The sequence below is a fragment of the Cheilinus undulatus genome, linkage group 10 (genome assembly GCF_018320785.1).
Source record: "Cheilinus undulatus linkage group 10, ASM1832078v1, whole genome shotgun sequence".
Lineage (NCBI taxonomy): Eukaryota > Metazoa > Chordata > Actinopteri > Labriformes > Labridae > Cheilinus > Cheilinus undulatus.
In genome coordinates, this window is record NC_054874.1 from 16,651,398 (window position 1) to 16,663,152 (window position 11,755).

Consider the following 11,755-nt stretch of genomic DNA (forward strand, 5'->3'; position numbering starts at 1 on the left):
CATCCTGACCAGGAGAGAATTCAGTGGTAGCAAGGGCCCTGAAACCTGATTGGACACTTCAAAATCTTCAACAGTGATTGGCTGTGAGCTATGCCAAAGTTGCCTAGTGGCCTTTTGACTGCCCCACAGAAGCTGCTTTCAGTTTTTATGCCCAGAGTAAAAGTTTTTAATTTGCAATGCAATGATGACGTTTGGATCAGTCCGCCTGTGATTGTGAAGCACATTGTGTTACCTTGTGTATGAAATGTGCTGTATAAATAAAGTTTGATTTGACTTGACTGTTAGATTGTTCAGAATGTGGCCTTCAGAGAAAAACGTTTGGATACTCCTGGTCTTAAATATAATTCTTCAATGTAAGTAAAATACTCACAGGAAACATTTTTACTGTGCCTTTAACTGTTTTAGTCCTCAAAACCTTCAAAAGCCTGCTCCAGAAGTCAACTCCACTGAGATTACGTTCATATTTATATACAGTCTGTTACATCGATCAACCAATTACTTCCCAAACTGTTATTGCAAGATACCTTACAAAGAGAGCAAGTCTAGACCATACTCTCTGTTACATCATTTACAGAGAACAAACATTAATCCACCATGAGCACAGCGCTAAGCAATATTTAGCAAAGTTACATGGAAAGAAAACACTTCTTTTAATAACATGGAAGAAAAAGTGAGCAGAACAAAAATAGCAACAACAAAGAATAAGGTAAATACATTCATTGTTGGTGCCAGCTATAATAATAAAACTAGTGTTAGCAAGCATTATCATGTATAATAGTAGAATGATCATTCTAATATTAACATTAGCAACTATAATGATAATGAAATGGGGAGGTTATTATACCAGCTGCAGTTGAGCAGCTCTTGATTTACTGTCAAATTTGTTATAATGATAAGAGATGTGGGGAAAAATTAATAGTTGTAGCAGTTGGAGTCAGGCGGGTCCACAGCAGCAGGTCATGTATGCCAAAGATCCAAGGGGGCTCCCAGGAAGGTACATGCAAAATACTTTCAATGATAAATGAAGATTTACAGTTAGTGACATGCAGTAATACGAGATGTTTTATGAGTAGAGAGTTACCCAGGCTAGGGAAGTTGTGTTTCAACTGGACACACTCTCCAAATAGTGCAGTAGCACATGACAAGTTGTCTTACAGTGATGAGGAATGGGCAGAGGCTCTCTGAGCTGTACTCAACTAACTTCAGGTGTACAAATCTCTTGTCACATATAAATTTGTACTTTGCAGTCATGACCAAGACTCTGACTACTGAGATTTGTCAAATATTTTTTGTGTATTCAGAGTCGATATACTGCTTAACCAACAGCAAGAACATGAACTCATCTATGCAAGATATGGATTACAATAAACAAGTCAAACAACTGCATACTGACAGTGAACTGCACTTGTATGGCCTTGGTAAGCAATCATCATTTAATCGTTAAATATATTTTAAATCACTACAAGTAGATTACACAGCATCACTGTGCTTTTCTCCACTTTCTACTATTGTTTCCACCACTATGCCCACAAAGATGCTGTAATATAATCATGTCTACTTCTACAGGTCTTTGGGAGGAAGCTTTCAGTGCCTCATGTTTGTGTAGCATACAGTGAAGAAACTCTCTTATATTGGATGCTACTTTTATCACACAGAAATAAAATGTTTGCATTATTGTAAGCAAGCTGGTTGACAACTTTCATATCACAGCAAGGCCTAAACACAGAGCAGAGTAGAAAGTCTGTGCTGGGCTCACATTAGAAGGATTTCTTATATGTCAACAACATTGAAATGTTTCTAGCTTCATATGTTAGCGCAGTGAACTTGCCTTATAGCAGAGCTATGTTAACAAGTTCTACAGAGACAGGAGGAGCATGTTGATCCTCAGTTTATTGTTAACAAACTCACTGGCATGCTAGTTTATATCTACACTAATAACAGAAATTATATAAGAAGACAACTTGTTCATTAATGGGTATGAAGTAAAGGAGGAGATAAAGCCCTCTTGCTTCTTTGTCACGAGTCCCATGCATCTGTTTGGACTACACTGTCCTGGGATCAGCGATGGACTGGGTTTTAAAAAAGGCCTTTGTAAAAGCCCTGTTTCTCAAAACTAACACTGACCCAGCTGTTAATATGAAAAGTTTGCCCACTAGGGAGAATAATTTAGCACAGTTGACAATAGTTTGTATTCCCTCTTCCAAAAGTCAGAGTCTTTCGGTTCGTGGTCCTCCCGGTCTTTCTATACTCTTGTGAGGCCTGGATGCCAACTGGTGACCAGAAACTCCAGCTTGACCCCTTTGTGAAAACTTTTCTACTGCGCTCTTTTGGGTATTGTTGGCAAGACCATGTGTATAATGCTGATGTGCTTAGGAGCGCAGGGATGGAAGGGCCAACTGCTTGGAACAGGAACAAGAGCTACGCTTTTACAGGCATCTGGTGGTCTTTCCTAATCCAGCTCACTGCTTACTAGGTGCCCAGAACCTGGTGGGCTGGTCCAGATGCTGGGGGTGGCCAGTTGCATTATGGAGGGATCAGCTGGGAGGATACCTGGAGAGATGGGGCATGGGCCTGTTGCAGGCCCGGACATTGGCCATCAGGAGGCCAGAGCAGTACAGGACCAAGCTTGATGCGGTAAAGTGACAGCCGACATGCTCCCATACCTGTTTTAAGACCATGGTAATAATACACCAGTTCCATCAAAACACTAGTTGAAACAGCTCTGCATAACTGCAGTCCATGTTTTCACCCATGCTAACGTTAGCACTACTGGCTAAGGAAACACTGTTGTAAGATTCACTGGTGGCCACAGTGGGCAAAAATGTCTCAAAACTATATGCTATATTTGCACAATTCTCACCACCAGACAAAACACTCTTTTTTTTTGTCTTTTTTGCTCTTCCTGTTTGCTGTTTAATACTCTGATTTGTCTTTGTTTGGCCTTGTGATGGCCTGTAAACATTAAATTTTAGTTTCCAGGTGACCAGGGATTGCCTTCACTTTTCTAGCTCAGAAAAGCTTTTAGCTTATTTTACCAAATGGATATAGTACTACACTAACCTTGCAAAGCAGATGGATACACCCATTTCTGTGTTTCTCACTGGCGCATCCTTCTTGCAAAGCTCCCGTCTGAACCATTTGGGCCCGGTTAGAAAGTGACAGGACCAATCAGCGATGAGGGGCAGTGCTTTTGGGCGCAGCAGAGTCGTGATGTAAGCAAGCAGCAACAAGAGGCTGGTGCAATTATGGCAGAAGACATTAGCGTGGATGCTGCTAAAGCGTAAGTTTGTCAGAACTTTACATTTCTCCGTTAAAAGAAGAACAAAGAACAGCAGTTTTCTTTACGGGCCCAAACTGTTCAGACGGGAGCTTTACAAGATGGATTTGCCAGTGAAAAACACGGAAACATGCATATCCATCTGCTTGGCAAGGTTAGCAGATTGAGGGATGGCTGTCATTTTTTGCCATTTTTTCAGCTAATCCCTTTCAAAGGCTTGTCAATTAAAAGCAAACTTACATTTACTTCCCCAACAAATTAAAAGCCCTGGATGTCAAAGGGGAAAGCTGCCTTTAATTAATAACAGCCTGTTGTTAGCCACAGAGCTTGTGCTGGCTCTATCAGTTTGTAATGAAAAGACTTCCTGATTCTGGATGCATCTTTCTCTACAAAGAATAAAATTTGAACAAATCTGTAAATAAGAAGGTAAAATCTAAGCCTTTAGCAGGTGAAGGTGGTTAACAGCAGTCAGCCATAAATTATGATAGCTAGAATTAGTGTTAACTAGAGTGTAGCAGAGTTACAGTGTGTAGCAAGGTTAACTGGTGCGCGCTGTAATTGATGTGTAGCTGATGTGTCGCCTGGCTCCAGCTTTACTTGTGCATCCACATGAAAGGAGCCCTTATCTTTAATGCAGATTCCAGGGCAGGGCCTCTCCTCAAAACTCAATTACGGCCTGAATAAAGCCGGTAATGTCCCTGCTGCAGTGAAATATTGATTCCTAATCCTTGGCAGTCATTACTATGCCAGAAAATAATAGACCACAGAATTGGATTTTGATTTAACACACGACGTGTTTATTCAAATGCTCGGGACTTAATATTCCGTTGACTCTCATTTTCAGCCACGGAGGAGAGGGGAATAGTGATGGAGGCTCTGACGCCACACTTTTTATATTGTTGTGGAAGAAATTAAAAAAAAAGAGAGAGAGAGAGGTGATGGGACATCTTTCCTGTCCTCCTCCCCGGCCCCTAATACACAAGGTCAGCTCCATGTAATTGCCTTGCTCAATGATCCTTGGGAGGAAGAAATTAAAAGTTGAGCAAAATAATGGCTGAAACAATGAGACATGATTAGCCAATCAGAGAGCTGAACCCATTACTGGAGCCTTTTGATCTACTTCCTGCTTCCGCCAGGAGGCTTTATGGCTTTATTTTAAAACAGTCAATATATTAACTATATTAAATATCATAGCAGCTTAGTCACCTTGGGAAATATTAGCATTTTAACTATGGCAGGAGAAAACTATAAAACACTGACACTGCTACAAGAACAATGAACAGAGAGGAAGAGGAAAGGAAAATCAGCCATGTGAATATGAAAAGTGTTAACTATTACTAGAATATACTTTTCTGTGTTTCTGCAGATGGAGTTCAAGAAGTCAGGCGGCCTCCTTTGAATTTAATAGAGTAAATAACTTCTAAGTTTATAACATCAAATTATAAAAGCATAATAAGCTATTTCTTAAAATGATGGACTGTAAGCATTAACACACAAACACTTCAGCACTAAAGGCACAGTATAATACTCACTGCTGAGGCCTTTTTCTCTGAGTTTTGTGTGCTTAACTCCAGCAACTTCAGTCATTTGAAATCCCCAAATTTTACTAAATTAATTACATTTTTAAAAGTTTGACAAATTGTTTTGTTATTTCCATAAAAGTAGTAGCTACAGCACCAAAAACAATCACGATACAACTTCAAGAATGGCCAGAAGGTTATTATACTTAGGACTGTCTAAGTTAATGCGTTAGCACAATATGTTGAAGGTTCAAAACTGAGACATTCAACTACAAATCTTGTGCATGATATTTTGTCCTTGTAGGTGTACAGTAATCCCAATTCATTGCTGCTGTCTGAACAGCTGCTGGAGCAGAGCAGCATCTGGATACTATTCACCCTATCCTCCTCTTCTTGTTCTCACAGTGATGTAAAATAAAGACATCTCTGCACTGTTGAATGTCTCTTTCCAGTTTGAAATCCTCACAGACTGCTCAGTGGAAAAGTCAAAAGCAATCTCCACCACTTCACTTCTTTCTCATCTCTTTAACCATTTGACTTCATTTGCTTTTCCAAGGAAAGTTCCCTTTTCATGGTTAAGCTAATGCTGTAACTTTTTTAGGGCCTGTGCCCTTTTTTTCCTAGCAGTGTTCAGGACCTTCACACCAACACTTATTGTTACATGTTGTAAAATGAATCTGGCTTTTCTCTGTAGAATCTCTCAAGTTGTTTTCAAACAGCTCTATGTGCTTCATATTTTATTCCTGTGTTTCAAGGAAATACCAAATAAAAAAGACATACAGACAATATAGAGGAAACCTGTCTTTTTTAGAGCTTGAAATACTATTTGGCATTATCTAATTTAATTAAATATAATTATTTATTATAAAAATTGACACTTCTTGTAGTTTCACCACCTAAACATTAGTTGCGCCACCTGACATTTGCAACTATTTCAAATAATCAGGCAAATACTCAGACACATTTGTTACTTTTGCTCTTGTTAGAGAGTGGACAAACACTTTTAAAACAGAATCAAGAGTTTGATGGTAAAATAAAATTTTAGCAGTTTTACATTGGTCGTACGAGCTGACATGGAAAGTTTACCCGCCCACCTGTGACTGAAAATAAATGTTTTTTCTTTACTTGGAAGATCTACAAATCATTTACCTTGCCACAAAGGTCAGCTTGAGTTAAACAGGTGATAAATTATGCTACGATCTGTTTTTATAACTTCATTTCTAAATAAAATACCCATAATTATGGTTGCACTACCCTGACATAAGAATTTGAAAATCCCAGGACAAATGTGTTTTTATGATCTAATTAACTGTAAAACAATACATTTCTCTCTTTTTTATTTTACTGATTTCAATCATTAAATCATGCCAAAGTGTTCTAATTAGAGGTTCTCACAACAAAAATGCAAGTCTAAATAGTTTAGTGTAAGTAATCTGTTCATTTTCTTGGACAGTCACACCACCTGATATTTTTAGTGTTTAAGATGCCACAATATGAAATTAATTATATTATTCAAATATACTAAAAACATGTTCCAACGAGGTAGATTTGGTAGAATAAATTGATATTTGCCATGAACTAGTTAATTTTTTCAAAAGGAAATAATAGATTTGGGCACAAAAATGTGCACATCATGTCATTGACCCTTTAATAATCTGTGCTAAGCCATTCAGGATGTGGGAAAATGACTTGACCTTCTACAAAGAAAATTTGGAAAAAAAAAACACTTAAGGGAAATGATTGAATATGAAAAGTGGTTGTGAAAATTAATCCGGGAAACCGGATGATTTAAGACTGAGGTAAAGGAAGACAAAAAGCATGCAGCAACCAAAGTTGGTCAAAAAATGTTTGTATAATTGCTAGTAAGTGTAATTTAAGTTGGTCAAAGTTTATCAAATATATCACTTTATATATGTAATATAATATAATGAAGCAGAATCTGAATATGGAAAAAGAGGCAAGGCTTTAGAAAGCTACATTTTGCTGGTGTTGGTGTATTTTTTCAACTAAATGTAACACTGAATTTATAGTCACCAAACTTTTGACATTTAGAATTTTTAAAGCCCACTGAGAGATGTCAGTGGTGCTGAATTAAATGAAAACCATGAAAAATGGAGATACAAGGTTTTGCCGGACGTCAGTGATTTTTTTTTTCATAAAACAGGTGCTGAGGAGAGTAATGATTCAATCTAAAATTTTCTAGAGAACTCCGGCACCAGTGTCTATTGTAGAAATAAGATGGTAACATTTCAGCACCAGAACAACGTAAAAGGATGATTTAGACATTAAACCGGAGTTTTCTTAAATTTTTGATAACTGGAAATAAAACAGCTCAAAGGTTGACAAGGACTTGGTATCAGCACTGTCAGGCAACCCTGCTCTAAGCACTAAACCTGCATTCTACAAAACATTCTCACTGAGCAGCCCTTTGTGCTTCTAATGTTCTAATATCTGTTTTTTATTTTTATGGTAATGAAGACACTTGCTCTTTAAAATGGTATTGGCACTGGACCATTCGCACCCACACACACACAGTTCCCACAGTGTGTGCCAGCCGACACTGTGGGAACTCTCCCAAGTCTCTCCCTCTCACCCGTCAGCATGTGGGGGTGTGAGTCTGCGTGTGTGTGTGTGTGTGTCTGGCGTCTATAATTATTCTAATGAAGGTTAACGAGCTCTGCTCAGCCTCCTCTTTATTAAATTAATCTCAGGCAGTAATGAATCATAATTACTATAATTAGCAGCTGGAGCCGATCTCACTGTGCTGGTCAGAGAGGTGACGATACCCACGCTTTCATCACACCCAGATCAACCTCTGCTGCTCTGCTCTGACTGCATTTACACACGTCTATATAACAAAATATTATTTCATATGAGTCCAATGCACTTTACTTAACCACCATTATTACTGACCATGGATGGATTCTGGACACTTCATGTGCAGTGCATTCAGAAAGTATCCAGATCCCCTTCACTTTTTTCAGTTTTGTTATTTTGCAGCCTGATTCTACTGGAAAAAAGAAAAACCACACATTTTTATTCTCATCAATCTAAACTCAATACCTCATCTTGACAAAATTGAAACAGAATTTTTGATATTTTTTCAAATTTATGAACTTAAAAACTGAAATATCACATTGACAAAAGTACTCAGACCCTTTGACTTGGTTTTTACTCTGATGTGCACTGTCAACTATAAGACCTACAATAGAGAGGTGTGTGCCTTTCCAAGTCATGCCCAATCAATTTGATTTACCACAGGTGGACTCCAGTCAAGTGTTCAAACATCTCAGCCAAGATCCAGAGGAATGGGAGGAACCTCAGCAAAATTTTAAAGGTCACATATTATGCAAAATACACTTTTTCAGGGTTTTCTAGCAAAAACATGTGCCCCTGGTCTGTCCACAATCCCCCTAAGAATCAGAAATCCATTCCCTCCCTCCTCTCTTTCTCCACCTTTCAGAAAATGTGTGATGAAACCAGCTGTTATCAGATTTTCCCCTCATGATGTCATGTGGGGAGTTAGCAACGCCCCAAGGTTTCGGTTGGCCCTCCCCGCTGCCGGCTGTGAGGAGGATCAGGAGAGCCACATCCATTTCCTGAGAGGGGCGGAGTCAGACAGCTCATTAACATTTAAAGCCACAGACAGAAACAGCTCTCTCTGAGCAGGGCTGAGACAGAGGGGCTTTTAGACATGCAAAAATTCAATACTGGAGTGTTTTTTCAGCAACAGACTTCACAGGCATGTTTTAGGGACCTCTGAGACCAATACAAACTGGTCTTAAAGGGCTAAAATATGTGACCTTTAAGTGGTTTTGCAAAGGGTCTGAATACTTATGTCGATGTAATACTTCAATTTTTCATTTTTAAAAAACTGGCAAAATTTTCTACAATTCAATTTTCACTGTGTCATAATGGGGTGCTGAGTGTGGAATAATTAGAAAAAAATATTCATTTTCTCAACTGTAACATCAGGCTACAACAAAAAACTGAAAAAGGTGAAAGGGGGCAGGCTTTTGCCTTGAAAAGGAAAAAAAACGGAAGTGTACTCGTACTGTGTTTGTCTTGCCTGTGACATATTCTACTGTTGAGGAAACAGAAAGCTTCACTAGTAGGAGAAGTTTAGAGAACAACTTTACTAGACCGATGCATTTCAGCTTGTAGCCTTCATCTGGGTAATCAAGAAACAGATTGCAGAAATGCTCTACCAATGTGGACAAACATACTGTATCTGCTGCAACGTGGTAAATATGGCTCTTTTGGTCATTCTTCTGGTTATTTTCGGCCAAGAGCAGTGCTGGTGGAAAAAATAGGCGAGCCCTCTGTTCTCCAGATTCTCCGCGTGAGACGAGGTACTTACCAGGCAGTGTGAAGGTTCTGACTTGTTAACATGCAACCAAAATGAAAATTAAGCCTTGTCGCAGCCACGACTTGCATCTCATGTGCCCGGCCTGAATCAGGCTTTACCCTTCATGTCATCTCTTGCAATTGTTTGGACTTTGAGCCCCTGGCAGCAGAATTGCATGTTATGCATTTAATTGGCACATGATTTTTTTTCTAAGGTCCAGACCTCCACGGACTTGTTCTGACACTCAGAATACTTTAATATAGAATTTAAAAACAGGAAAAATTTGAACACTGACATAAAGCTGACATTGGTACAAAAACGTTGCACTTTAATTATCACCATTATCCTTCTGATCATTACTAAGTCAGTCCCCTCCACCCGTCTCCAGCTGTCTCCCTGTCCTCCGTCCCTCCTGTTCTATTTAGTGTCTCCTCCAGCTCTTATATTTTAGATTAGCCCTCCTCTTCCCCATTACAGCAGTAATAGCCCCCATCCTCCACTCACACACACTGACCCCCACACACACATAGGCAGCTCCCCCCACCACACACACATCCCCACAGTTAGACAGTGTGATAGCATCTGACCTGAAGAATTAATTAAATATGATAGCTGATTAAAAATAGCATAACTAATAGTGTAATATCTCAAGCTGTCGTCTTTAATAGTCAACATTGTGTGTGTGTGTCTTATCTGCTGCAGACAGACGCTCTCACTATTGATTCCTGTTCATTTCAGTTGTCAGGCGGACCACTCAGCTCATCTGGAATCATTAAACTCTACTGTCTGCACGCCTCTCTCTCTCTCTGTCTGTCTCTTTCACACCATCTCTTCCTCTTACCTCATTTTTACTCTTTCATCATCCATAATTTTACTCTAATTCAACATTTTTTAAACTTAACAGACTGAAAAAGTGCAAAAGCTCTGCAACCAACTTATAATCCAATCAGTGAAAGATCAGGATCAGTGGTTAAAGGAGAAGGATATCTTCTTCTGTGCTAAGGCGCTCCTCTGTTTCTATTTTAAACACACACTGTATGTTAGTAGCAGAGAGTGTATATAAATGGCTGATGCTCCTCAACCTTCTCCTGTTGAACAGGATGAAGCCAAAATATCCACTATCATCTGAAATCAGATACTTAACACAGTCCCACCCAGAAGAGTTTAGTCCCTGCCCACTTTTTCCTCAAAATCCCTTTATCAGTCAAGCCAACCAGCTACCTGCTCTCCCCCTCTTGCATTGCCTCTGGGATCTCTGTGATCAGTCAGAGCCCGTCTGGGCAGCCCTCTTGGTGTTTTCTTTATTTTTTCTCCTCTGACTTAGAGGTCTCAGTAGATGGAAAATTACACAATTAAGATTCTAAACCTGTGTAAATGTGACACGTGATTTTTTTGGGAAACATTTCAAAGTAATAAAATCTAAAATTTTCTATTACTCCTCTTCAATTGTTCCCTTTCTTCTTCAGCTCAAATTTCCCAGATGCGAGGAGAACAGGAGCTCGATGGACTGACTGTTAGATGGATATATTTTCAATGACAGACAGGTGACTTAACCCTCACCTCACCTCCCCCTAACTGGAGGTCACTTTGGTGAACCCAGAGGTTAAGCTGAGGCGGTCAGGCCAAATGAATTTTATTGGTGGAAGTCACAGCTCAGTGATCTCAGAGAGCATGTGTGGTGTTGGTCTTAAGCACTTTACCTACAGCCACAACCAGCACACTGCTGTCTTTAATTGCTGGCATGATGCCTCCATTAATAAGAATAGAATAAGAAAGTTTGTAGGATAATAAACATGGAGAGAATCATGTCAAGAGGCAATATCCTGTGTTGAAAAGTGAAGTAAATGTAATAAAGCAGCAGTTCATCAGCTGTCCACTGAAGCTGATTCTAAAAGCAAAGGTTTCCCAATTAGGGCCCATATAAAATTTTTAGAGCAGAAATAAGCATGTTTACCACTTGAAGAAGGTTTCTTTAATTTTCTTTCATTCATGAAAATGAACAGTTGTTACAACTTACAGCTCATTAAAATGAAAAATCCACTATTTCGAAATATTACAATATCACAGAACACCAGTTCAGAAAAAAGGATGTATGATACAGAAATGTCAACCTTCTGGAAAATTATGCTAATTTATGCACTCAGTAACTGGTTGGAGCTCCTTTTGTAAAAATTACTACATCAATGTGGTGTGGGGCAATCAGTCTATGACACTGCTGGGGTGTTATGAAGCCCAGGTTGCTCTAGCAGCAGCCTTCAGCTGGTCTCTTTTATTGAGTCTGGTGCATCTGATCTTCTCTTGACATTTACCCATTGATTCACTATGGGTTTCAGATCAGGCCAGTTGACTGGCCAATCAAACACAGTAATATCATGTCCAGTAACCCATTTTTGGCAGTTTTGGCTTCACTATGGGCAGTTGCCAAGTCCTGCTGGAAAAGGAAATCAGTATCTCCATAAAGCTTCTCAGCAGTGTTAATTTTGTCAACTAAAACTAAGACTAATAAAAATGTTTGTCGACAGCCTTTTTGCAATGAAAAAAACCAGACTAAAACAAAAAAAATAGATCTGTGATGACTAAAACGGACTAAACTAAGTTTAACTAAGTTAA